Source organism: Aquila chrysaetos (genome assembly GCF_900496995.4).
Source record: "Aquila chrysaetos chrysaetos chromosome W unlocalized genomic scaffold, bAquChr1.4 W_unloc_6, whole genome shotgun sequence".
Classification (NCBI taxonomy): domain Eukaryota; kingdom Metazoa; phylum Chordata; class Aves; order Accipitriformes; family Accipitridae; genus Aquila; species Aquila chrysaetos.
Genome location: NW_024470326.1, coordinates 341,166 through 354,762, shown reverse-complemented (window position 1 = coordinate 354,762; position 13,597 = coordinate 341,166). Strand labels below are relative to the sequence as shown.

Genomic DNA, 13,597 nt, shown 5'->3' with positions numbered 1-13,597 from the left:
TCATTTGCACAGCCTCCAGGACACAAAATCTGGATCGACTGTGAATTAGAAACCAGAGGAAGACAGACATTTCTTTGTGGAAAGCTTTCAGATAAGTAAAAGAAAGTGACATAGAAGAAATAAAAACCACACCCAAAAATCACCATAAAAAGACCAGCAGAAGACAGGTTTGGTCTGCAAAGAGATATAAGTACTATGCAGAAGACAGGAGACAGCTGATTCCTTTCTAAAAAGCATCCAGTGATTAGGTTTTCTTCAGGGCATCCTTGATCTCCTGGTTTCTTCATGCTGTAGATGAGGGGGTTCAAGGCTGGAGGCACCACCGAGTACAGAACTGCCACCAGCAGGTCCAGGGATGGGGAGGACATGGAGGGGGGCTTCAGGTAGGCAAAAGTGCCAGTGCTTATAAACAAGGAGACCACGCCAGGTGAGGGAGGCAGGTGGAAAAGGCTTTGTGCCGTCCCTGCTCAGAGGGGATCCTCAGCACAACCCTGAAGATCTGCCCATAGGACAGCACAATGAAAAAAAACCACCCAACAGCTAAACACACAGCAACTACAAGTACCCCAACTTCCCTGAGGTAGGCATCTGAGCAGGACAGCTTGAGGATCTGGGGGATTTCGCAGAAGAACTGGTCCACAGCATTGCCTTGGCAGAGGGGGTACTGAAAATGTATTGACAGTGTGCAGCACAGCATAGAGAAACCCACTGCCCCAGGCAGCTGCTGCCATGTGGACACAAGCTCTGCTGCCCAGGAGGGTCCCGTAGTGCAGGGGTTTGCAGATGGCAACGTAGCGGTCGTAGGCCATGACAGTGAGAAGAAAATACTCTGCTGAGATCAAAAAGAGAAACAGAAAGACCTGGGCAGCACATCCTGGGTAGGAGATGGCCCTGGTGTCCCAGAGGGAGTTGGCCATGGCTTTGGGGACAGTGGTGGAGATGGAGCCCAGGTCAAGAACAGAGAGGTTGAGGAGGAAGAAGTACATGGGGGTGTGGAGGCGGTGGTCACAGGCTACGGCGGTGATGATGAGGCCGTTGGCCAGGAGGGCAGCCAGGTAGATGCCCAGGAAGAGCCAGAAGTGCAAGAGCTGCAGCTCCCGCGTGTCTGCAAACGCCAGGAGGAGGAACTCAGCGATGGAGCTGCCGTTGGACATTTTCTTCCTCTGGGCATGGGGTGCTTTCAAAGTAGAAAAAAGACAGGGAAGAGTCAGGGCATTATTCTCTGAGCAATATCAAAGCCATTTCCCGTAGACGCTCCCATTCTTACACACACAGACCCTTTTCCTTTTCTTAGGAGAACCTTCCTTCAGGTCCTGTGGCTGGAGCCCTGCTTGGTGCTGGCCGAGCGTGCAATGAAGAGCAGGGCCTCTGCCCATGGGCTCTTGAGAAGTCAGCCCTGCTCTGCAGCAGTGGGTTCATGGGATGGGTGCGGGCAGGGGCCAGTCTGGTGTTTGACTTTGTCAGCTGAATCCACTCCTAACTGCAGAAGGGGTTGTCAGCACCTGCACTCCCAGTGCTAAGGACCCAGGAAGGTAAAAATAGTTTTAGAGTTCTAGGGTTTTTTACAGCTGCCTACATCGCCCCTGGGGAGTTTTCTTAGATCTCGGAAGCCTTCAGCATTTCTGCTGCAGTCTGGGAGAACAGCATGAGCCAGGCAAGTCAGGAGGATTGCCTGTGGCTTAGTGCAGAGAGAGGGGGAGCTGCTCTGTCCTTCTGTCTAGTTCCCACTTTCACTGTGCTTGCACCTGTCTGAGGTTGGAGGGTGATCACGCTCCCATATTTTACCCTGAAAAGCCACCAGACACTACTGAGAGCAGAGACATCCACTGCAGACCACCAAATGTCTCACCCTTTCTCAAAGTCTCAGCACCCTGCTTCTAGGCAAGGACACACTGGGCTCATTTCACCAACCCAAGAGCATTTCCTCAGTCATAGCATCTCTGTGCTTCTCCATGGGGCTTTCCGATAACAGAAAGCTGCTGTGAGACAGGTTTGCATCCTGCAGGGCAGCTCACAGCTTGGAAGGACGCTCTGAGGTGACAGTCAAGTGACCTACTGTGATGGCATCTCTGTAAGGGAGAATCAGCTCATTCCCCAGCCCCACAGACAGCATTGAGCATCACCCCTCAGATGAGAGGAAAGCTGGGACACTTGTTCCCATGGACACAGCTGCAGGGGAGGACCCACAAGACCAGTGTGTGACTCTGCAGCTGAAACTCCCACCCCAGAGAGCCTGACAGCAGCAGCAAGATAAAATTAACACAGACAAGTGGAAAACCAAGGAAAAAAGCAGTGATGGTCTGTCTCAGAGAGGCAAAGGGAGAGGCAGCAGGGAAATCAGGAAAGAGTTACCCTTCCGCAGCTGTGCATGCCACCTCCCAGGCACCAGCACAGCCAGGGCAGTTGTTCTCAGTCCCTGTGCTCTACTTCAGGAGGCTCCTGTCAGACTGACTGATCCCTCAGAGTTACAGCTCCCGAGTCTCAGTGAGCTGTTCAAGCCTGACAGCTCCTTTTCCATTTGTCCTGAAAATTCGCCAAGACTAGGAAAGAGAAAACCCAGGCTCTGGAAAGCTCCTTAACTTTATAGCAATCCCTGCTTTGAGCTTCCCCTTGAAAAGTGGCCTCAGAAATGCCCCGGGGCTGATCTGGAGCTGTGAGCAGCCCTGACCCACACAGCACCCTCTTGTCAGCAGAAGGACCCTGCCCTGCTGCAAGTTGCTTCTTCCACCCACAGCTTCTCCCCTGTCTGCTGTTGGAGCTCCCCAGGCAGGCTGAGTACTTACCCTGACCAGCGGCAGAGTCCCTGCCCCAGCACACAGCCCCCTGGGGTGCAGGGACCCTGCTCAGCAGGACAGCCCTGGGCACCCCTGGCTGCACACCCAGCTTCACACTCCGCAGCCATCCCCGGGTGAAGGCAGCTGACATGCCCTGTCCCTCTGAGGGTGCAGCAGGGAACCTCTGCTCCAAAGCGCGTCCTTTGTCTCTACACTGCACAAACTGTGAGAGTCCTCCTGACAGATCCCATAGGCTGTGGCATGTGCCAGCTTTAGGAGGTCATTCCAGGAACCACAGCTGCATTGCCCTGCAGCCAGAGACTTACCCCGTGAAGGGCTGTCAAGATTTTTCTCCAGGTCAGCTCTCCTCTGTCCTCCTACCCCAGACTGCCTTTTACGTCTCTCTCTGCCTCACTCCTCTCCCCTCGGTGCCTGCAGGCAGTGCCCTCAACCCTGCTGCGCTTTGCAGAGGAGCTGCTCCTGGGCAGAGCTGTCTCTCTGAAATGCTGCCTGCTTGCCATGAGCTCCCTCTGTCCCAGGATCCCAGCCCAGCTCAGCAGCAGAGGACCAGCCCAAGGCAGCACTTTCTCTGCCCCCTTGGGCTGCCTCCAGGAGTCCCTGGGGCTCAGGGGAACCTGCTGGGAAACAGGCTGAAGCAATCACTGATGTTCCCTCCTTCAGCTAGGGAGAGACCCACTTCTTTTCTTTTCCTGAAATAAAAATTCCCTCTCGGAGACAAAGTTAACATCTACAATTTACCTTGTTTTTTCTTGTTGTCAAAACGTAATCCCTTCTCTCAGAGTTACTTTTAAAGTATACTTTTTGCATGTTATTTTTTAGACAGGATACTCAAGAGTGAAAGGCAGGGTCTCCTTTAAAGCTACAGAGAGAGGGATCCATGGGTCAATGGAGGCAAATCATCCTAGCGTTTCTTTCATGGTTATTTGAAGTAGGCTCAGCTCCTCCCATGCACACCACAAAGCCACAGGAGGTGGGAATCCTCTTGACTCAGTTCGGTGGTGTGAAGCAAAATAGACCCTGCATGGTGAGCTCCCTTGTCCTCATCTATCAGCTCCCATCTGAATTCAGGGAGAGCAAAGGCAGGAGTCCAGGTGTTCAGTCAAATCCCTGGTGACATTTGAAACGGCGCAGAGGTGGTCCAAGATACATTAGGTAAACAGCAACCTGTAACAGAGAAGTTCATAAGACAGGGCAACCTCTTGGGATCATGCATGAGCCTGGTTGGAGAAATTCCTTTGGCCAAGTGACATGGCCGCCTTATGCCAACTATAAGGCCAAAAGAACCTTTTCCTACTCCTTATCTCATGGCACTTGACCCAGGTATTTCATATGAACGCTTGCAGTCATGTACCATAGCGAGAGCTGGGTCTCTCCGCTTTCCATCAGCTGAATTTACTGTACTACCAACTGACTGTAATGCATGTGTCCCAAGGTTTCGTCCCCACACTGCCTAACAAATCACGGCAGGTACTCTGTTTCATGTCCAATCCAGGGGCACAGAGCTACACGAGATGCCAAGGAGGCTGGCAGGGGACCGTCAACAGAGCTGCAAGGAAAGCATTCCCATTCATTTGGGTGCGTCATAGATGTCCCAGACGGCTCACAGAGAGTGGGATTTGGGGTGCCCTGTTTTGCCATACACCTAAAGCATCAGTCAGAGGCATCAGTCGTCAGATGCCTCATGAGGCAAGGTCTGCTCCTTCTCCCACCCAAAGCTGCGGCATTGCAGAACAGGAAGCAATGTCACACAGGGGTTTTTTACTCCTCCTTGATGGTTCCAGTCCAATGAAAAAGACAAGAATTTTCAGAGTGTGCCTGGATACATCTTGTCTTCAAGGACATCATCCCCAACACAGCATGGTTCCTGTCAGAAAACTCGGTGGAGCTCAAAAATGGTTTCAAGGGCACCCAAGATTAACTTTGGTACTTCAGGAACTGTTACAGGAGAAAAAAGAGATAAGGTAGGACCACTGCTGAAATGAGGAAGAGTAGCTCTAATAGATCTTGAGGTACTCTACGTCCCAGCCTCGGTTAATACCAGCAAGGTCTCCCAGGCCTTTGAGCTGTGAGCAGGACTCTGGAGGGAACAACCAGCAAGTTCCAATTGGGATCAAGCGTCGGGGGTTACTCAAGCAAACTACAAACAACCCTTCCCATTCCCTGGTCCCATAGGGGCCTGCATCCAAGGGTGCTGAAGAGTGGATTTTTTTTCTCGAGGAGGCGCTGGTCTGGATGTCCCCAGTAATAACGGAACTCGGACACAGTGAGCTGCATTTAAAAATTTATGTTCATCAATCGTTAACACTATAAGGAGAGAACCATGCAGATCATCTTTAGGCCCCTTTAATGGTGAGAACCCCAGGTGGTGGGGGGGTAAGCATTGAACGGGCTTTCTACACTGAATGGTCAGCAAACCATGCAGACCCCATCCATAGAAAACAGTCTCCTCTTTTTGGTCCTCCAAGCTACTATAGGATTTTCTTCTTACAAGGAACAACTCTTCTCCTCGTCTCAACAGTCAAACAGAAATGATGTTTTTATGAGAATTTTGCTGCACGGTTTAGATAACAGCAAGCCACGCAGGAGGATTATGTCCCGTACAGAGTGGGACCTGCCCTGCTGCTCGTTGTGTGATCATATGCTGCTGAGGTCGTCTGTGGCCCAGGGATCTGTGCAGCATAACACAGGTTTAATGGCCGTTCCTGACGGCAAGCAGGGGCAGCGCAGCCCTAAGACTCGATGTTCATTCTTTTTGTGGTCAGGACCATGTCAGGAGGTTTTCCCTGTGAGAATTCTGTGGCGCTCCACTAAACGCTGCACAGCTGAGATGCCGTGGCCCTAATGTGCACTGCCAGGAGGAGCTGGAGACCCAATGGCTTGTCCCAAGACTGTGGATGGTTTTTGGATGATGAGACGGGGGGACAGCTTGCTGAGCTTTGTGGTGCTTGCAATGGAGGGCTTACCGGCTCTTGCCAGGGAGCAGCAGGGAGGACGAGGACTATTCCCCTGTAATGAAGGTCGGAAGCTTGGTTTGTGGGGGGTCTTCTCTGTGACAGACAACAGGTTGAAACAGTTTTTGTCATTTAGGATGAGAGCAGGAGTCAGCAGGAGTAAGACCTCGTGTTTGCAGTTAAAACTGGCCTTGCTCAGGAAAAGGAAACAGAAAGGTCTTTTGTTTAGGGCAACCCCAGGAAAGTCCTCCAGGTTCATGAGCAGGCACTGTGGAAGGTGGGTGGAGGAGGCAACGAGGCACTGAGCTGTAAGGACCTCAATGTCCTTTTGCATGTGCAGAGTGTTTACTTCTGGTTACTACATCCTACGATCAGTACTACTACTGGGCTGTTTGCCACCCCCTGCTCTCTACATGACTCAAGGACTGCCAGGTCTGTCTCCTTCGCTAGGGAGGTCTGTCAGCTGCAGTAATCAATTCAGTCATGTCCCAGATACGTTCTGTGGCCCAAGTGGAGTGGACCACTTCTGTGGATTTCACCCCATTGCTGAGCTTTCACACACTGGCACTGTTACACTCACGCGGGCTTTGCTGTCATGACCTTCTTTTTAGATCCCATCCTCCCCTTCTGTTCACATGGTCATCCTTTGTGCTTAGAGCTGTCCACGCCCTGAAGTAACGTCTCCCATCCGGCACGGCAGGCAGAAAAGCTTTCTCCACCTGCTCCTTCCCGCCTCCTAGTGCCACTCTTTTCTATTTACGACACCCTCATCCTTGGGTGTGTGATGCCCAGAGAGGCCCTCCTGAGATAGGCTGACAGAGCCCCTTTCTACAACCATCCTCACACGATCCCTGTGTTCAATCCTCTCATCCACAGCCTGTGGACTAGAAAGGTTGGGGGCGGGGACACTGATAAAAATGCTCAGGGAAGCTGTGATGCTGCACGGAGAGCCCATGGAGTTTGGGCCCTGCCAGGAGGAGATCGCTTCTGGTTCTATTTTTGAACCAGCCCAGAGGACATGGATGGGCACGTGCTTTGTCCTGGGCCTCCCCCACCAAGTGTGGATGTGAAGACCGGCTTTTGTGGTGTGCGATGCAGCAGAGAGGTTGCTGGTGGAGCTGGCTGGTGTCACACGAGGCCTCCTCAACATCTTGGAAGGGTCAGAGAGATCACAGTCAGGTTTCCAGGATCCTCATAAAAGCAAATCTCAAACCCATCCTTCAAAAATTGTCAAGGCTGATTGGGAGTGTGACAGGTTGGCCAGCCTTCACCTTGGGATGTTACAGGTTGGCCACCTTCACCTCTCCCTGGCAGGGGACAGGGAAAATGCTCTTTGCAGCCATCTCCACGCTTGAAGACAAGAAAAGTAAATGCTGAAACCCATTGGGAGGGGAAAAGAAGGGCATGCTGTGTACCTTGACTTTCAATTCCTTGGATTGGTGTTTCCCATAGTCCCTTCGAGCTGATTGGGTTTGACATCTGTACTGAAGACGTGGACGATGCAGTGCATGGGGAAGTTGGCTGGATGATCAGGAACGAAATTCCATAGTGGTAGAAAGTCCTCTGGAACCAGCATCATCCCTCCGTGATCAGCAACTTTCATAAAAGAATCATTAAAAGCTGGAAATTATAAGAGACTTTTCTGCTATTACATAGTTTCCTTTCTGCATGGCGTCCACATTTTTCTAAAATTTACATTCGGTCTTTATTCAGTTGTCCCCGCACAGAGGTGGCCATGGCATCCAAGCTGCCCTGTGGTAACTTAAGCACCCATGTGGGAAAGTGATGCAGTAACCCTTCGGATCTCCGAGTGGGTTTTGCAGGCAGGGAACCTCTGGGGTGGTGCAGGGCATCACCTTCCTCCAGTGCTGCGGTCGGCTGTGAAGAGGCCTCTCAAGCACAGCAGACAGTATGTCCCTTGGATGTTGGCCTGTGAGTCTTCTCACTTGGTCAGCAGGGAGAAGATACTCTGAGTTCCAGAAGGTCACATTAACCACCCTCACAGTTAGACACATTGGGGAGGTCAGGGGAGCCTGGCAAAAGAAATGGGGATTTGGGGAGGGAGAGGTCCTTGACCACGACACAAAAGAATTTTGAAGAGGTAAAATGGGTTAAGGGACGTTGCTGCTCTGAAAACATTCCTGTTAAGCCCTTAACACTAATCTCGTAACTATTAAGCTCAAGCCCGAACGTAACCCCTAATACACCTCCTCCCCTGACAGTGTCCACCTTACTAACCTAACCTAACCTGACTTAGCTTTCCCCTACCCTCAAGCTTAACATCTAAGCCAAATCCCAAACCATACCCATACCCCCTTACCCTTACACTTACCTACCCGGATTGCTCACCCAGCCCCTAGCCTCTACCCCTATTATTAACATGTTGGCCTTAATCTAGCCCTCACCCCAGCCCTAAACCAACCCTGACCCCCAATGTAGCCACACCTTAAACACTAGCCAGGGAAACCTCAGCAGGAGAACGCAAACTCTCTCCCATAAGCCTTTGCCTAATCCCAACCCTGAAAGGTGAGCTCTAATCCCTAAGCTCCTACCTGAACACCGCTCCCCTGAAGCTCCTTTCCACGCTCTACTGCCCTCATATCTTGTCACCTCTCCTCACTTTACGTAAGCTGTTTTGCCCCCTGGACTGGCGCAGGGATTCGTGATGTCCCAGAAAAGGTCCCACATTGCATTGCGACAGGAATGTGAGGGTGACCTATACCTGAATAGCTCGTAGGCACAAGGAGGAGATGGGCTGGGAATGCTATGGTTAGGTCAGCGGTGCCTCAGGATCTCTTGGACAGTCAGGAGGCACAAGGCTGGGAAGGTGGCTTGGGAGGTCCCTTCTGTTCCCTTGGAGTTGATAGGCCAGCAGCAGGAAAGCTGCTGGAAAGGGACTGTGAGGTTCAACTACTTCTTTCTGAAGGGCTGATAGGTCAGCCCGTGACTCATGCTGGCATAGGTGCTAAAAAGAGAGGAAAAGGAAGAAATCTACTCTCACATCTGCAGTGTGTCTCTGCCATGCCAGCAAAGTTGTCCCTTGATTGTGGAATCCCTTTCCCCAGTACCTGTAGGGTACCCGTCCAGGACGAGGGCTCGGATAATGGGTTCCCACACCTCTCGGCCTGCTACGTGACAGGACAGCAGCATGCACGTTGGGCCTTGGAAAGGTCACGGTTAGGTTCCTACTTCTGCTGGCTGTCCGCTGACATGCCCCAAAAGGCTGATGGGTTGGTCTATCACCTGAACACACCAATTGTGTCTGGAGAAGCTCATAGTCCATAGGAGGCACATGCCATCAAGGCAAGGTTGTGGGTCACTGGACTCTCCATCTCATGGGGTCATTGGCCATCAGCAGACACATGGCTGGTCTGTTGCTATGACATCACTCTGCCTGAGAAAATCTGCATGCCAGCAGCAGGCCACGTGACTTGGTATTGTTCTGTACCTGAGGTTCTGGTTTCTTACGTCCCAAGTAAGAAGGCACGCAGCCTCGGTGCAGTACCATTTAAAATGCCATTTGAGAGAGTAGTCAACACGACAAACAGTAGATAGGCCACTGCATACAGGGCTGGTATTCGGATAGGCGTGGCCACCCAGGCAAGGATGTTCTCATCCCCTGGCCTCGCACTGGTGTGGCCACATCTGGACTAGTGTGTCTGGGTGTGGGGTTCCCGTCTGGAGGAGTGGGGAAGAACTGGAGCGGTCCAAGGACATCTGCCAGCATGGGGCTCTTTGGAGAGGCTGAGGGCTTGGGCTTCTTTACGCTGGTAAGTGGAGGCTCAGGGCACCATGTAGTAGAGCGCACCTGCGTGAAGGGGGCTTCAGAGATGGGGAGCCTTTCTTGGGTAGTGGGAAGAGAAGGAAACCTGCGCAAAGTGCAGCTTGACAGGTTAGACTTGGATGTGTTGAGAAAGAAATGTCCACTCAAAGGGTTAGCCTTGTGGTGCAAGAGGTCACCCAGAGAGAGCCCGGATCAGCCATGGCGTTGTGTTGCAAGGAAATCCACCAGGCTGGAGAGACATCAGTGAAGGAACAGAAATGCTGGGGTGAGAGCTAGCTGGGAAAGCAAGATGGACATCAACAGCCTGAAGGGAAGGAGGTTAAAGCAATGGGACAGGTTATGACAGCTGCAGTAGAGTGGCCAAGTGCTCTGGCAAGGCTTGAAGGGCAAACAGGTCCAAGGGGATTTGTCATCTTGATTTACAGTGAGTTCTGCCACTGAGGCCTACCAGGTAAAACTTGTTTTGAGGCTCTGGACTTAGTTTCTTCTCACCCTGCTTGGGGGAGGCCAAGAGTGTTGCAAACAGTTTTCTACTCTTGGCATTGCTCACCCTCACATCTTGCTGCCCCCAGGAAGAGCCCTGACTCACCTGTGAGGGACAGAATATGTACTGCCCAAGGCCTGGAGATCAGGGCTTGGCCTTTCTGCTGCATAAAACAACACAAATATTTCTCAGCATTAGAGCCACCTTCACAGTGTCTTTTGCCTACCTGCAATCAACAGCCTCAGTATCTGCTCTAACGAGTCCCTGGGGGAGGCTTTGTCAGTAATGGCCTCACCTCAGTGGGGCCCATTAATGCTTCAAGGTACTTTGCTTCTGCTTGGACTTCTTGAGAAGTTTCTTTCAGTCTGCTCTCAGTAGCTGAGTCCATGGACTCAGCCTCAAACACACCATGGGGCTCATTAAAATACAGAAAGTTCTAACGAGCCTTCTTTCTTCCTGCAATTTTCTCCAAGTCTTCAAGACTTGTACAGCTAATTAGAAAAATTCATAGTGTAGTTAAGGAGGAAGATTTCAAACTGCACCTATACCCATGGTTTTTTTTCCTTTTTAAAGAATAGTTTTTCTTACTCTTCAGTTTAGAGAAGAGGTGATAGAAGCATTCTCCAATGATAATGACCAGAGTGTCTCCTCAGGAGGTCTGGACAGCTAGGAAGAGCAGTCCCTTGAGCTCTGACACTGTATGGACAACCTTGCTCCTCACCTCTCAAACCTCACCACTTCTGACCTTGGCCACCTGGGGCTTACATCTCTTTTCCTTGCCTCAGTTTCATCCACTGATCTCTCAGTGGATGTTACAGCTCCATTGCATCATCTCCCCCTGCTCTCCTTAGAGAGTGGCTGCACACAGGCCCAGAAGAATTTTCCCTATTGCAAGCAAAGCAAGAGAAAAATCATAATTAAGTTTCATAACAAGTCACACTCCTCAACCATAATCAAAGTCCAGATTGCCCCTAATGAGGCTGCCTGTCTACAAGGGATAATCTTATCGAGAAATGTTTCTGATGAATAACGAAAAGTTAGATACAACACAATTAAAGAATGGCTAAAGAGACTATAACTACTGGAAGACAGGCAAGCTTTTAACTCCCTGAAGCTCAAAGCCAGCTGCATAGGGGAGAGGTATCTGAATGAACAGAAGGCAAGGGAGGAGAGAAGTGGAGCATAATGGAAAGGGCCTTGCTAGGCAGCCTGCATCTGAAAAGATGACTTTCACAAATGGTCTTTTGTCAGGACAGGTGTAACTACATGAAAGACTAGAGAAAAAATACACCGAAGAACAGGACAGAACAGTGGTAACGCAATTACAGGGAAACTGATATTTCTTGGAATGTCCCTGAAAGGTTCGTGGAATTGGTAGGGGTTCTCTGAGAGTGAAGACAACCCAAGTTGCGCCCGTCTCCTTGTGATAAATGAATTTAGTCTCAAACAGGATTCGATCAAGTTTACAAGTTATTAAATGAATAAAGGCAAGCAATCAGCGCTGGCGTAGATCAAGAAGTCTCTGCTCCTACTCAAGATGCACGCTGTGGAAAAAACCCAGCTTCTTTTATAGTCTAACATTAGTTACATCGTGTCCTTTCGAGACTCCTCATTGCTGAGGGGTCTTCATTCTCTAGAAACTTCTCGAACTCTCCTCATTGGCTGAGGGGTCTTCAGTTCTCCTAGAAACTTCTCGAACTCTCCTCATGGCTGAGGGGTCTTCAGTTCTCCTAGAAACTTACTCGAACTCTCCTCATTGGCTGAGGGTCTTCAGTTCCCTAGAAAACTTCTCGAACTCTCCTCATGCTGAGGGGTCTTCAGTTCCCTAGAAACTTCACGGACTCTCCCATTGGCTGAGGGGTCTTCAGTTCTCCTAGAAACTTCTAACTTCTCGAACTCTCCTCATTGCTGAGGGGTCTTCTATGCAATGTATCTCCTCACTGCTCCGCTCCTCGCTGCTCGGGCATGACGCAGAATCCTGTGCACAGGCGACACCCTGCCAGCACCAGCTGGTGGCTCACCAAACCCAAGCAAGTTTGCAACAGACAACCCCCACCCCCCCAACAAATGCATATAACAAATTGCTTACACACACTGCCACTTCAATACACCCTATATTATACATACTAAAGATCACCCGTTCGTAACCTCACTTAATACTATGATAAATGCCTCAGTTTCTCCCCTAGGATCTTTGTTTAACACTGCGCAGTTAACAACAACCGGTTTGGGATGGCAAAAAAGAACTATATACAATCATCTGTTTCTCCTGGCCTGTGGTTATACAGGACCGACCAAGGTGGTTAAAGTGAGGGTCACATTTTATTATGCGGCCCTAGCATTGTTTATATTGACAACGAATCAGATGAACACATTTCACACTTCCCAAGGGTAAATCAGGCACTGCCAACCTGATTCCTTCATGATGAAGGAAGTGCATTTGTGCATGAGGGGAACATGGTGGATGTTGTTTACCTGCACTTCAGCAAGACTTTGGCACAGTCTCCCTCATATTCTTCTGCTCAAGTTAGACAGTACAGTCTGGATGGATAGACAAAGAGATGGGCAAAACACCAGTGGAATGATGAGGCTGAGAGCAGTGGTGAGGGGCCATACCCTACCTGGAGGCCAATGGGACATATTGGCGCATTGTGGGGCTGCACAGGGACTCTCCTGGCGCTGTGCAGTTTTAACACCTGTATCCATGACCGAGGAGGCAACTCTCACCACGTTTGTTGGTGGCCTATATTGGGAGGACCATTCCTGTGCCTTGGGATGCCATTCAGGGGGAACCCTAACAGGCAGAAGGACTGTCCTGTCAGGAACTTGTGAGATAAGAAAGACAAAGGCCAGATCCTGTGCCTGGGATAGACTAACACCTGCAGTGGCTGGGGAAGGGGGCTGCCTGGCCAGAGAGCACTCTGAGGAAACAGCCCTGGTGGTGCTGGGGGACAGAAGGCAAAACACGATCCAGCAGTGATCCACGGGCTACCTGGTAGCAGAGGTGGCCGCAGTGTCCTGGAGTGTAGAGAGAAGAGCCTCGCCAAAAGACGGGGAAATTATGGTCTCCCCTGCCCATCACTTGTCAGCCACCTGTACATACTGTGGTCCCTTTTTGGGACCCTGGTTCAAGTGTCCTGGTCTGGCTGGGTGGGGGTTCACTTCTCCTTCGTAGCAGCCCCTATGTGTTCTGTTTTGCATTGGTGCCTAGACCGTGTTGTAAAACACCAGTGTTTTAGCTGTTGCTGAAGTGTTTGCACAGCAAATTACAAGGCACCTCTGTGTTCCACTCTGGTCTATGGGAAAACTAAATAGATATGTCACGAAGAGCATGCCAGAACGCCTTTAGAAGAGACCTTGGACAAATAAACAAGAAGACAAACAATAAGAAAGATCTCAAATAGAAGAACACAGGTTGCGCATTCACGATAAAGGGAACTTGGCAAAAAGAACCTCAATTCGCCAGTTGATCTTGACCAATGAGGACTGAGACAAGTTTTGCATGTTTTATTAGTATAACCTATTATTCTTAGTTTATGCGTATGTAAGTGTGATATAACCAATCATTAAGTGTACTAGGCCA

The 13,597-nt window shown here is 50.5% G+C and overlaps 1 pseudogene; it reads right to left on the bottom strand.

The window, feature by feature from the left end:
- LOC121233069 lies at positions 1–1,154 on the bottom strand (annotated as a pseudogene).
- Positions 1,155–13,597: the final 12,443 nt, after the last annotated feature.